Raw genomic sequence first — 15,081 nt, forward strand, 5'->3', positions numbered from 1 at the left:
CGGCAGACTATGCTTATGAGTGTACACTTCACCAGTTAGCAATCCTTTGTTATATTTACACCAACTGTCTTCTTCTTTGGGACACAAGCTATGTTGGGGATTTTCATCGTCTTTATTGTTTACAGTAATAACACATACCTTTGGCTTTCCAACATTTCTCCTTTTCTTAAAAGCCTTCAGAGGATTTATAATAACTTTACTTTTACTCATTATTATACTTCAACAAAACAGAGACTCAAGAAACAGAATTAATTACGAATATTTTCGAGATAACGACAGAGTAAATAAACATGAAACAATCGACAATCACACCAGCGATATATATTGAACCATCACAGGTTAGCCACAACACATACTTTATCTCAAATCACTAAAATGTACCTGATAAACACGGACGTTAATAATAACACCATTTGACAGCAGTTTAACAGCGCCACAGTGGGTCACGCCCATGTAGAACACATTTCAAAAAAAATTTAAAAATAGTTGTAGTCTTCAGAATTGAATAAATTATATATCTATTAAAAGGTAATAGTCTGCAGATTCAGAAAACGCAAAAAAGTAAAAATTGAACTTTTCATGATTTTGAGCCTTTCCGGAGCCCCTTAAGTTTGTTTAAGTAGTGTATAAGTCTAGAGACCAATGTCCCCAGAAGTTTGGTACCATAGGAATTTACAAACATTTGAAAATTTTTTTCATCCTTATTTCATTTCAATAAAAAAATACTTTCAGGAAAGACTTCTTGACACTTAAATCTATACTCACTGTTAACAAATTTCTCTTCTTCAGTAACGCTTTCCTTGCCATAGGCAGTCTACATTTTATATCCTCTCTACTTTGACCAACATTAGTTATTTTGCTCTGCAAACAGAAAACTTATTTACCACTTTAAGTGCCTCATGTTCTAATCTAATTTCGAGTGTCACATGATTTCATTCGACTACATTCCATTATCCTCATTTTGGTTTTTTTGATGTTCATCTGATACATCTACATCTACATGACTACTTTGCAATTCACATTTAAGTGCTTGGCAGAGGGTTCGTCGAACCACAATCATACTATCTCTCTACCATTCCACTCCCAAACAGCGCGCGGGAAAAACGAGCACCTAAACCTTTCTGTTCGAGTTCTGATTTCTCTTATTTTATTATAACGATAATTCCTACCTATGTAGGTTGGGCTCAACAAAATATTTTCGCATTCGGAAGAGAAAGTTGGTGACTGAAATTTCGTAAATAGGTCTCGCCGTGACGAAAAACGTCTTTGCTATAATGACTTCCATCCCAATTCGTGTATCATATCTGCCACACTCTCTCCCCTACTACGTGATAATACAAAACGAGCTGCCCGTTTTTTCACCCTTTCGATGGTCTCCGTCAATCCCACCTGGTAAGGATCCCACACCGCACAGCAATATTCTAACAGAGGACGAACGAGTGTAGTGTAAGCTGTCCCTTTAGTGGACTTGTTGCATCTTCTAAGTGTCCTGCCAATGAAACGCAACCTTTGGCTCGCCTTCCCCACAATATTATCTATGTGGTCTTCCCAACTGAAGTTGTTCGTAATTTTAACACCCAGGTACTTAGTTGAATTGACAGCCTTGAGAATTGTACTATTTACCGACTAATCGAATTCCAACGGATTTCTTTTGGAACTCATGTGGATCACCTCACACTTTTCGTTATTTAGCGTCAACTGCCGCCTGCCACACCATACAGCAATCTTTTCTAAATCGCTTTGCAACTGATACTGGCCTTCGGATGACCTTACTAGATGGTAAATCCTCCTTTCAAGACACTGTCCATTCCATTCAGATGCTCTTCCAAGACCTTTGCTTTTAATACATATGAAATAAATAAAACATTCTATTCCTTCTCAAGTGCCTCTATTAAAATATTCTCTTACTATCTACTGGTTGTCAAGAATGAAGTCATCAAATGTAACAACTGTATTATCTCCATATTCATCTAGTGGTATAATTTCCTCATTATAATAAATAAAAGTAGCTATATTTTTATTATTTTTCTCTTCAATTATTTAGCATCTGGCTATAAATTCCCAATTTTTTGGTTGTTTGAATAAACGTACAAGTCATGATTTTATTTGTTCCACCAATCTGGAGCTAAAATGTGTCAATCATTGATGTGGCTTTTCCAAAACCACTTGGTCTTATTGTTGCTGATCAAACAGAATTCCATGAAAGCTTACCATGTTTATTTTTTGATTTCTTCTCTGAAGTTCTTATGTTGGGTCCCAATCTGTTTTCATTTAATTAAATAAATTTTTATTAAAATTAAGTAAGTCATTTATCTCAGTTGGTTGGTAAGTTGTCTGCTCCCCCCAAGAAAGATGGACTGTTCCCATACAAGAAAGCTATAGTAGTGTTGCAATAGTTGGTTTTTATACAAATTTTTAACTCCAAATATTACTTAAAAATTATAAATTATGTTGTGGATAAACAATAGAGATTCCTGTAGGTCAATAGAGTGTAAGAAGTTCAAAAATATTATTGTTATGAAAAGACAAATTTCACACTAAAGCAAATAAATTTTAAATAGAGCAATTACTGAGAATGATGTTAAATTATACGTGGATATAAAAGATAGTAGTGGAGGTGTGCTTGGTTTTAGTGGTTCAACTACTGAAGATAGTAAGAACCCTGTTGCTAATGGTGTGCCTAAATTTATTCTATTTGAAGTAATGAATATAAATTTTAATGTGGCTGACAGAACGTTTGTAAAGCATATTGATCATTTTCATTGAGAAAGTAATATTATTGCTTCATTCAAGTCTAATGCTTACATTGATGGACCACTAATTCATGAACCACATTATCTAATAAATTTTCCAATTTGGGATTTATAAATAACTGTAACTGATGAAAATGATAATTCGATTGACTTCAGTGGTATTATTGTTACAGTTATTTTAGAAATGGCTTAATAAATTTTTATCTGTATTACATAATGAACAAAATAGAGATCTATCAGTTTTGTTCATTGCAAATCATTAGACCTAATGGTACAAATTATCCACGACATGATGAAAAATCCAATAAAACGTGATTGTCAACTATGTGGCAAAGCTTTTGAAAGTTATCATCATAAAGAAAGGAAACAATATATTGTCTATAATGCAGCATCCTTTTATTTCTTCAGTTGGTCTTATGCGATTGACATCATCTCTAGCCAAAGAGTTAACGATGTAGAGCCACATCCTCAGTAATGGAAAGATAAAAAGTAAGAGAAATGAAGTACTTTTTCGTTTAGAAATATTTGGTGGATTTTCCAAACATTATAAAGAAATTACTTCCGAAAGAAATTTAAATCCAACTAGATATCACCAACTACCATATTTCTGCAGAATTTGATTGTTTTATTTCATTTTTGTTGTTTTCAGACAAAAATGAAGAATAATTGGTTGACTGGCTCTTCCTTGTTTGATCACATCTGTTTAAGGAATTTCTATAGAAAGACTAGAGAAAATTAATTCTTCTTCAAGAAATGTGGAATCTAGATTCACTAAATAATTATCTGAAATCATACGATGCTTCCTACACTTTAAGAGTCACATAACTGAATAGTGATGTCATTACAAGTTCCTTATCCTATCTACATTATAAATATTTCTAGAAGAATGGACATGTTAACTATTGAGAAAACAACAATGACGCTGTGTACCAAATTCAGTGCTAAACTATGAATGATACACTTGTCAACAGAGTCAAATATGTTAAAAAATTTTTACATAAGGTTCGCAGCACAGAATCTTTAGTGAAAAATTTTAAGCATAGTAAATTTTTAGTCTATGTATATGGAGGCTCTACTCAAGAAGCTCAATATTGCAAACAGTTCTAATTTGCTTAAAAAATTAGTGAATTAGAAGTAAATAATTTATACTATGTTATTAGCTGTGAATATTTGAAGACTAGATACAGTGAGAAAATTTGTGTGGAGCTTGGTAATAAATTTTAAAAATATTTTGCCCAGTAGATACTTGAAAATAATCAGTGGTTGGGATTCTCAGTTTTTTAAAGATGGTAGTATTAAAGTGAGATATGTAGGAATGAAGCAACTTTATGCATTCTGTGATCTAGAATTTTCTGTCTTTTTTGTACATATTTTCCTTTCTTCTTTAGTTTGGAGGTACTTGAGAGGAACATTAACAGAATGACCCCCAAGTACATTCAATGTATCCACTTAGTAGTTGTTATGACAAATTTTTCATAAAATCTTAAAAATTTATCATGAGTTGCCATGACCCCACCCCTCCAACGCCCACTAGTAGATATTCTGGCTTCTGACGGTTCACATATAGCTATTAATGAAATAATTTATTGGCCCTTTATGAGTAATATGTTTTACACTATTTATTGTTATATGGTGTATATTATACATTAATTTTTCACTGTACTCGACTTACCCATTTTCCTTTTTAAAATATCTAGCCCACCTATCAGATCAAAGAGACTAACATTTCATGCTCTGACTCATAAAATGACAGTTTTGCTGTTCATGGTGATTACATCCTCCTGAGTAGTCCTTAGTCCTTAGCCAGAGATCCAAATGAGGGACTACTTCATTTCCAGAATATTTTACATTTTAGGCAGTAGGATGACATCATCATTAAGCCATACCTTAGATCTGCATGCCATTGAGAAAAAATACTACCCTAGCTTCCTCTTTCTCTCAGTTGTTTGCTGCACCAGTGCACCAGCTTAGCAAGTTCATACTGGCTATTGTTGATTCTTTACGCCAGCTATTCTCAAGCTTGTTAGCTCTGTAAACCACGAAACAACAAACATAAATTAAATTTATACTTCGTGATCTCCCCAACCCCCCCCCCCCACCATCCAAAGAAACAATAACTGTAAGCCTTGGTACTTCTATCTGTATTTTGACTGTAACTGTAAATGTAAAAATAAAATTATTTAATGTTATGTAACCACAGTGCATGAATTTTATACATGATGAAAACACGTATAGTCTAAAAAATATAATACGCCTATTCCCATTATTTTATGGCACTGCAGTCATAACGATGAGTAGGAATTGAAATCGACAGTGCGTTGTTTTCTTTCAAGTTCTCTGCAGTGAAGGCACTATGCCATCAAAAATAGTTCGACACTTGGAAACTAAACATCCAGCTCACGAAAACAAACCGTAGGAATTTTTCGAAAGAAAACTGCATACCTTGATAAATTAACAAACTTCTATTTGTAAGTCAAGCCATACGGATAACAGTGCTGTTGAAGCATCTTATACCATTAAGATAGCTAAGATATCCAGAACCCACAAAGTCGCCGTAAACGTCACGTTTCCTTCTGCAGTTTATGTGGGCAGTGGTTTAGCAGGCGAGGAAGAACAAAAAAAAAAAAAAAAAAAAAAAAAAAAAAAAAAAAAAAAAAAACTGAAAAAATCCCGCTTTCTAACAACCTAAAGCAAGGCGAGTCGATGATATGGCTGACGATTTTCGTGATCAGAAAATTCAACAAGTGAGCTGAAGTGAATTTTTTTTATGAACGTATGTAGCAAACATATCCCAGTTGGGGTGTTCTGTGAGGTATGAATGTTATAGGGCTACGTCAGTCAAAGGAAATATTTTGTTTTGCAAAACATTACCGGGTCACGCAACAGAACATTGTCTATTTGATGTTTTTTATGTAGCTACTAGAAACTGTACCAACATAGATTGGACAAAATGTTTTGCAGGATGTAGTAATGGTGCAAAGGCGATAACAGGAAAGGACGTTGGATTAATGAAAATATAAAAAGTACGTTTTATACCGAGGGCAGAATGAATGTACCGCTTCCTTCACAGAAATGTTCTGGTCACAAAAGACACACCGGAAAATAACTCAAATTCGTTTTGAAGCTGGAAAAACGGTTATTTTATTAGAAGATGACAGTTACAGAACGATCTGTTTTCTAATCTTTGAAATGAAATAGGTGAAAATAAAAAAAAGTCTTTTTTCTCATACAGATGTTGGTAATTGCAAGGGGAAAGTGTTGACACGTGTGTTAGAATTGCGAGATGAATTAACGATATTTTCCAGTATAAACAACACCATCTCTTTGTTTTTGCGAAATAATGAGGGTACTTTGCTGTTGGTTTATTTGATACACTTTCGCATTTAAACGTTGAATGTGATTTAACAAGGAAGTGATAAACATATTTTATTAGTGACAGGCAAGGTTCATGCTTCCGGAAGAAAACCAAAAACGTGGATATAGTCACACTCACTTCGGAATATATTGGGAAAAGTTCGTATGAAGAAGACACTATTGTGACCACAGTTTCGATAGCATGAAGATGTATTTGCGTGAGCTAAAAACTCAGTTGACGGAGTATATCCGGAAAGTTAACATCCTAGAAGATAAACATGATTTCTGGAAGAGATGGGTACTGAACCCATCCAGTGGAAATGTCATTACCGCTGGTAAGTTACCAGTTGCGATTCACGATCAGGTCTTCCAAATTTCTGCCGACAGAGCTCTACAACTGCAATTTACATATGAAGATTTAAATACGTTTTGGCTCGCTCGTGGGATTGAATATGAAACTTAGTCGCAGAAGCATTGAAAATATTAATCCCTTTCGCCACGTATTTTCTTTGCAAAAAGCTTTATTCCTGTATGGATGGGAAAAATGCTAAATGCGGGAATCTTCTTTCATAACCCGAAAATAATTTGGTTTTGTATTTCTAATACAGATCCACTTACAGATAAACATTTAAATGAAAAACAAATGCAACCATGACATTAATTTCCATCCTGACATATTTACAATAAGTTATTTTTTCTCATAAAATGATTTCTTTACTCGTTAGGCCATTTTGCCACATCATTTTTAATATTACCTCTACCCCCTTGGTGCTCGAGACCCCCCCCCTCCTGCTTGAGAAACAGTGATCTACACTATTGCCTCTGCTGCTACAGAAGTGGCTGTTCATGAATTATAGGTTTGTCTATCCTCTCCTCCATTGTAATTACACTTACAGCACGGCTGTCTGTATCGTTGAGGCACACACTCCCCGCCAACGCCCGTGGTTCATTGTAGAGAAATATGTAGCTATAGAGGAATAAAAGAGGATAAAAAACAGAAAAATTCTATCATATTGGTGATGCTGTGGGAAAATGGGGAAATTTTAGAGGAGAAATTTGCGAATATTAGGCTGTTTTTTTTTTTATAATTAAAGAGAAAATGTTCTGTAGCAGGCTGTAATATAGACGATCTTTATTTAAGTCGTCCTTTTTTCATATTTCGTTTAAGCACATCGGAGTGCATAAAGATTAGGTAAACGGTTCTCTTTCCAGGCTAGTTGAATTATTAACACCCCTCTGCCCACTTTGGACGTCGTAGAAAAACGATTTAATGTAAACTGAAGCTCTTTAAAGACGTCGTTGCCTGCTGTTACCAGTGACTTTTTTGTGATACTTTATACAAGGTGAGCCCGAACTCCACCGACAAAATTTAGATTGTTCAGCGATGTTTCCTGAGTACTTTGGCGTTATGAGCCCGTGGTGTGCTCTGGCTCTTTACAGAGTAATGACGTAATTATGATCTATAAACTTTATTACTGCAGTTACCTTTGTTTCTGGGCAAAAACTGAACAATCCTGAAATATTCTAACACCAATTCAGGCATTACAATAAGCATATTAATGCAACAATCCTCGGACATATGCAGATATATTCTGCTGTGCCTGACGTCATTACGGGAACGGATCAACATAGCATCGTTTCAGAGCGCTTCCGTACCATAAACGGGGTGCATATCTGCCAATTCTTCATCAGAGACCGTGTTCATACTACTTTGTACCGCTGTTACCATGTAACTAACACCTTTGAGAAAGTGAAAAATTTGTCTGCAAATAAGATACACACAACGCATACCTTCGACATCTGCAAAGAGAAATGGGGTAAGGAATCAAACGAAATGCCATTATTCTGTAACGAGCCACTGAAGAGCACAGACGTATTATGCCGCAATATCCAAATACCTAGCCGGCCGTTGTGGCCGAGTGGTTCTAGGCGCTTCAGTCCGGAACCGCGCTGCTGCTACGGTCGCAGGTTCGAATCCTGCCTCGGGCATGCATGTGTGTGATGTACTTAGGTTAGTTAAGTTTAAGTAGTTCTAAGTCTAGGGGACTGATGATCTCAGATGTTAAGTGCCATAGTGCTCAGAGCCATTTGAACTATTTGAGTCGCCGGCCGAAGTGGCCGTGCGGTTAAAGGCGCTGCAGTCTGGAACCGCGAGACCGCTACGGTCGCAGGTTCGAATCCTGCCTCGGGCATGGATGTTTGTGATGTCCTTAGGTTAGTTAGGTTTAACTAGTTCTAAGTTCTAGGGGACTAATGACCTCAGCAGTTGAGTCCCATAGTGCTCAGAGCCATTTGAACCATTTTTTGAACTATTTGAGTCCGCAGCTCGTGGTCGTGCGGTAGCGTTCTAGCTTCCCGCGCCCTGGTTCCCGGGTTCGATTCCCGGCGGGGTCAGGGATTTTCTCTGCCTCGTGATGACTGGGTGTTGTGTGATGTCCTTAGGTTAGTTAGGTTTAAGCAGTTCTAAGTTCTAGGGGACTGATGACCATAGATGTTAAGTCCCATAGTGCTCAGAGCCATTTCAACCAGAAACCTACGTCGATGCAGGATTTCAAAGAAATCTTAAAACCTCAGAAGCATTCACTGACTTATCAGTGGTCTACGATAGAGCATGGAGAGAAGGCACAACTTACAACCTTCTTCACATAGTCCCTTGCAAACCAACTGCTCCAATTATTAACGTGATCCAGTATAAGCCCCCCCCCTCCCCAGTAATCCCACGACTGGATACCTACAACAAAGTGCTCAATTGAAGTCAGAAGAGATCTAACGGAGTAGCTAGATATAGTGGGGAATGGAAGCTCCAAGCAAAGGCAAGAAAACGGGGAGTCCTTGCTTCCATGTAAGTAATAAAGTCTCCTGAAGAAAACTCAACAAACAGTTTGAAAACACCGCACTTACAATAAATCACCGAAGTGCTTGGAAATCTATCAAAAACAGTCGAAAAATTGCAAACAACTGACAACATAATGCCAAATCTGTTTGGTATTGAAACACATCTTCTGAGTGCTTTAGAGGGCTAGCAGAGGGAGCTTCGTTGGAGAGCGGAGCAGCGAACACGAGGGTGGCGTGGTTGTCTGCAAGTGACTGTGGTCACCAAGAGAGGGCGCGCCGAGCCGAGCGGTACGGTACCGCTGGGCAGTGACTCACGCAGCAAGGACAACCGTGGACTCCGCATCTGGTGGCGTGGCGGACAGCGCAGAGAGGAAGACCTATCAGTTATTTACTTCTCAGCTATTCTGTACCGTGTGTGGGTGGGCAAGGAATCAGCGAGGTCAGTGGAACTGTAGCTGATGTTCCACTACCTGCTAAGATAGACGGTACCTCAAGCTGGGGAATCCAAGCATCTCCAGCGGTAATTCAGTTGAATACCGCCCTTCGATTGTGCTATTCTGGTACCAATCGAAGCGATAGGAGTTGCAGGTTCCACCAGCCAGCAGCCAGCAGCCAGCAGCCAGCAACGGTCCCCGCCGGCAGCCAGCAGCGGTCCTCGCCAGCAGCCAGCAGCGGTCTTCGCCAGCAGCGGTCCCCGCCGGCAGCCAGCAGCGTCCACGCCAGCAGCACGCAGCGGTCCTCGCCTGCACCGGCCCCAGCCAGTAGCCAGCAGCCAGTAGGCAGCATCCAGTGGCCACGAGCGGTCACAGCCAGCGGCCAGCAGTGGTCTTAGCTGCCCCCACCATCCGCCAGCAGCAGCAGCAGCAGCAGAGGCGTCCTCACCAGCCAGCCAGCCGGGTCGCCCCCCCCCCCCCCCCAGCGGAAGCAGAGTGGGGCTTAGGCCCCAGTCTCCTTCGTCATTCTCCGTCCCTTTCTCCTCTGTGTCTCTCGTCGCCCTGCCCGTCTCTCGTTTGCTCCTTTGTCTAGTACTGTGTTTTTTCCCCCTTATCATAATGTCAACCCCCACCACCTCTTCTACAGCCACCACCACTGCCATTATATACACCTCCCCCTCCGCTGCTGCCACCACTATCACGTGGTGTGCCGCTTCACTCCCCCCTCAGTCCATCCCACCACTCCTCACCCTCTCATCTCCCTCCCTATTTGTCGCCCCGTCCCCGGCTCCTCCCTCCCGCGCCTCCTCTGATCCCTTCCCTCCACTCCCTCCCTCTGCTCCTTCCGTTTCTGCAGCCCCCACCAGGGTGGTCGCCCGGCGGGCTACGGCCCACGCTCCACTCTCCCCTTCCCCTTCATCGTCCTCGTCATCACCATCGCCTTCGCCATCGCCCTCACCATCTCTGGCGCCGACTCCAGCCCTGGGATCTGCCACTCCCCGCCACATTCAAGTTGTTCCCATCCCCCACACCTCCTCCGCCGCCGTCAAGCGCCCCAGCGCCACCCCTGCCTCCTCTGCTCCCAAAAAAGGCTCCGCCTCGTCCCCCTTCCCCCACCCATGATGCCATGGATGTCTTCCCGCCCGTCCCTGCCCCCTCCTCCTACCGCTACCTCCTCTCCGTCCTGATCCCTCCCTCCTTGAAGCCCAGAACCTCACCCTCTTCCTTCGCCAGAATTGTCCTGGTGCCCCCATTTCCCTCCTCGTCGTGATTCGGTGCTCATCTCCTCACCCAGCCCTACCCTCCACACAGACCACCTTTCCCACATCCCTGTCACCCGTTTTGGCCCTCATGCCTCCCTCACCCCTGCTCCTTCGCCACCTCCCTCCCACCAACCCCAACCCCCGTGTCGCCCGCCGACCCTCACCGCCGTGATCACTCGGCTCAGTCCGGCGATCACGGAGGAGGAGGTGTTGGCGGAGCTTCAGGCCCATCCCCATCTGGAGGTGCGTGCGGTTTGTCACATCCACAACGCTGCCGGCCCCACCCGCCTTATGCGGGTTTTTTCTGAGCACGCTCCCCCCATAGACTGTCTCCTGAAGGAGGGTGCCCTCCTTTTTAACCAACGTTATAAAGTTGACCCCTCCCATTCCCCTCCTCAATCCCTCTGCTGCGAAAGGTGCTTGCGGTATAATGCGCACCCAACATCTGAGTGCCGCGAGGCCCCCACCTGCCCGCACTGTAGACAAGCCCACTTTTTACGGCAGTGCTCCAATCTCCAGTCCCCCCCCCTCCTGTAATACCTGTAACCTCCCTCATCCTACCTACTCCCAGAAGTGTAAGGCCCGACCCCCTCCTACCACTCCCAAACTCACCGTTCCCGTCCGCCCTCTGGACGCTCCCACCCCTCCCGGCAACTCCCTTCACCCACCCCCTACCGCTGAGGACATCATCAGATTCCTCACCATCGTCCTTCAGAATGTTCATCCTTTTCAGCGCCCGCACACCCTCCAACAGATCTCCCTCGCAGCCCGTTCCGTTTTCCAACTCAAAATGTACGCCACCTACTCCACCAACCAGGCCCATTTCACCTTCTCCCGTCTTGACACCCTCGTTTAAATCCCTGTCATGGCGCGACAGCACCGTATCCTTTTCAACAACATCCACTCCCTTCCCGCCAACAAGAACCTCTTCCTGCACACCCTTGCCACCCACCGTGTGGATGCCTTCCTCCTCAATGAAACCTTCCTGCAACCCCACCACTCCGTCCACACTTCGCCCTACCTCCTCCACCACTCCGATAATCCCCTCCAAATTGCGCATGGCGGAGTTGCCATTGGGCATCACCGCCAGATCTCCGTTCGGCTCCAACCTCTCCTTCCCGACCCCACCGAACACCTGATCCTTAGTCTCTGCTTCCCCGGCCTTACCGTTACCTGCGCCACCATCTATGTCCGCCCCAACGCCCCTATTCCCTTTGACTTCCTCTCCCACATCGACTGTACCTTCTCCTCCTACGTGATCGCCGCCGACCTCAACATCCATAGTCGTTCCGCTGCCCAGTTACGGCGGTGGCATCGGTTCCTCTCCTCCCTTCAAGGCGGCCTCATCCCCATCCCCCAGCACACCCGTCCTGAATCCAACTCCACTGCCGATGTTATCCTCTCCTCCCCCAACCTCCTTGGCCGCATAACGGAGGATGTCCTGGAGCCTATTGGTAGCGACCATCTCGCTGTCCTCCTTACCCTTTCAGACGGTCGCCGCCCCCGCTCCGACCCTCGTAATGACCCTCCCCCTAAGTACGTCCATGACTATTCCTGCGCCAACTGGAATGCCTACCGGGATACCCTCTCCAGCCAGGTCGATAGCCACCCTTTTACCTACCACCACCCTGATGATGTCACCCATGCCGCCTCCTTTCTCCAGCAGACCTTGTCTGAGGTCGTGCAGGCCCACGTCCCTACTGTCGCCATCCACCCCCACCGTCCTACCTTACCCCCACAGGCCGTCCTCCTCCTCCATGAATCTACCGTGCCTTCCTCCGCACGCGTGACGCAGACACACTACGACGCCACCGGCAACTCCAGCGACACATTCGTAATTTGCTCGCGGCTAAGAAACGCCGGGACTGGCGACAGACATGCACCCGTTTAAATGCTACCCTACCTATCAACTCGTCCAAGTTCTGGTTAGCCTTCCGTCGCCTTACCAGAACTAAACCCTCCCCCTACTATCCTCTTCTCCATGATGATCACCCTTTTCCTGACACCCTTAGTAAGGCCAATCACTTTGCCTCCTCCCTCTCCGATGTATTTTCCATCCCCAATGATCCCCAGTTCGATTACTCCCTCTTCCCACATATCCGTGATCGAACTGACACCTCTGTCCCTCCCCTCGCTCCTGGTTTCCAGTACTTGGACAACATTGCACACATGGAACTCAATGCCCCTATCACTACACTGGATCTCATTGCTACACTCCGCACAAAACGCAACACCGCTCCTGGTCACGATCGTGTCACCTACCGTCACCTTCGTGAAGCTCCTGTCTCTTTCCTCTCCACCCTGTCCAGGCTCTACAATGTAGTCCTGTCCACCGGTTACTACCCCGACCTGTGGAAAACCTCCCGTATCCTCATGTTCCTTAAACCTGGCAAACCGCCGTCCGCTGTCTCCTCCTACCGTCCCATCAGCCTTACCTCGGTCTTCAGCAAGGTCCTGTAATCTATCCTCACCCGACGCATCCACCAGCATCTCCGCCAGCACCGCCTCCTTCCCGTTACCCAGTGTGGCTTTCGGCCGTCCTTCTCTTCCGACGACCTTCTCCTTCACCTCACTCATCTCCTTTCTGACCAGCTTAATTCCCATCGCTCCGCAATCTTCCTCTCCCTGGACCTCGAACGTGCTTATGACCGCGTATGGCATTCCGGTCTCCTCTTCAAGCTCCAAACCTTCGCCTTTCCCATTAACTACGTCCATCTGATCGGCTCCTTTCTCTCCCGCCGTCCTTCCTATGTCACCATCCATAACACAGATTCCTACACCTTTTTCCCCTCCGCCGGTGTGCCCCAAGGCTCCGTCCTCTCCCCCCTTCTGTACCTTTTGTACACGGCGGACATGCCGCCGCCGTCACCCCCTGTCCACCTTCTCCAGTTTGGCGATGACACCGCCTTCCTTGCCCTTGCCCCCACCCTGCAGCGCTCCCAACACCTTCTCCAATCCCATCTTGACCGGTTCACCGCTTGGTGCAACCAGTGGTTGCTCAAGGTCAATCCCTCCAAAACCCAGGCGATCATTGTAGGCAACACCACCCCTTCCTTCCACCTCCTTGATTTCTATCTCACCCTCTATTGCCGTCCTATCGCCCTCACTCCCACCCTTAAGTACCTTGGCGTCACCCTCGACCGTCGCCTCTCCTGGACTCCCTGGACAATCCAAGCCAAGTCACACTCCCGACTCAGTCTCCTCAAGCTCCTCTCCGGCCGTACGTGGGGTCTGGACCCCTCCACCATCCGCCACACCTATAAATCCCTCATCCGCTCTATCCTTTGTTATGCCCATCCGGCTTGGATCTCCGCCCCCCCCCCCCCCTACCTTTTAGAAATCCCTCCAAATCCTTGAACACCATGCTCTCCGCCTCGCCTATCGCATCCGTCTCCCCTCCGCCACGCGGATCCTGTACGATCTCATCCCCTTCCCCCACCTCCTCCTTTTCTTTGAAAGGATACAGATCCTGTACACCTCCTGTAAACTCGATCCTCCTCACCCACTAGTCTCCCCGATCCTCTTCCACCCCTGCCCGCTGCCGCGCCTGTACTCCCACGTCCCACCCGGTCTCCATCTCTCAACCCTCATTACCCTCTCCCGAGGTGGCTTCCACCAGCTCCCCCTCCCTGATGATGTCCTCCTCCCCTCCATCTACCTCTCCTATCAATTTTGACACTGACCCACCCCCCACTTCCGGTGTCCTTTCCTTTAGGCACCCTCCCTCCCTTCTCTTCCCTTCCCTTCTCTTTCCTTTTCCCCCGTCCCTTCCCTCCACCACTCTTCCCCCGGGCTTCCCCTCCCCCTTCCTCCCTCACCCTCTCTCCCCTGCCCGTGGCATCTCTGCTCTCCCCTCTCGCTCTCCCACTCCCCTTCCTCCTACTCCTCTCTTGGCAGGTCCCCGGACTCGTACACGCTCAGTTAACATTCGCGCGCCGGAGATCATCGCCGTCAGTGTTTCGTGTGTGTGCCTTCGTTTGTGTGTAGTGTTGTTCGCCGTCACGCCACCACCGTTCACGTGCCGTCGCCATCATCCGTGTTATGTGCACCGTGTCGCCTAGTAATAGTGATGTTTCTCGTCCAGCGTGAACGGCTCCATGTTTTTTCGATTTTTAGTGTCTCCTTTTTTTGCCCACCGTTTTTACTGTCTACTCTGTGCCACCTTTATGTACTACTTGTTGTCAAACTCAAGGCTGAAGAGCGGCGTATTGTGCTGCTGACAGCCCGCCTTTGTATAAGGTGTTTAAAATCACAATAAAGAAAAAAAAGCTGGGGAATCGGCAGATTTCGACACCACTGAGGCGATGTTTCTGCCATAGGGTTGTACTCGAGAATCTAATTCAGTGTATTACAGATCTGTTCCATACAGGTAGGTATGACTGTCGAGAACGTAGGACTCTTGCGCTACTGTAGCTGACGACTGGTAATTTGATAAACTATGCT

Source organism: Schistocerca nitens, chromosome 7, assembly GCF_023898315.1.
Source record: "Schistocerca nitens isolate TAMUIC-IGC-003100 chromosome 7, iqSchNite1.1, whole genome shotgun sequence".
Taxonomy (NCBI): domain Eukaryota; kingdom Metazoa; phylum Arthropoda; class Insecta; order Orthoptera; family Acrididae; genus Schistocerca; species Schistocerca nitens.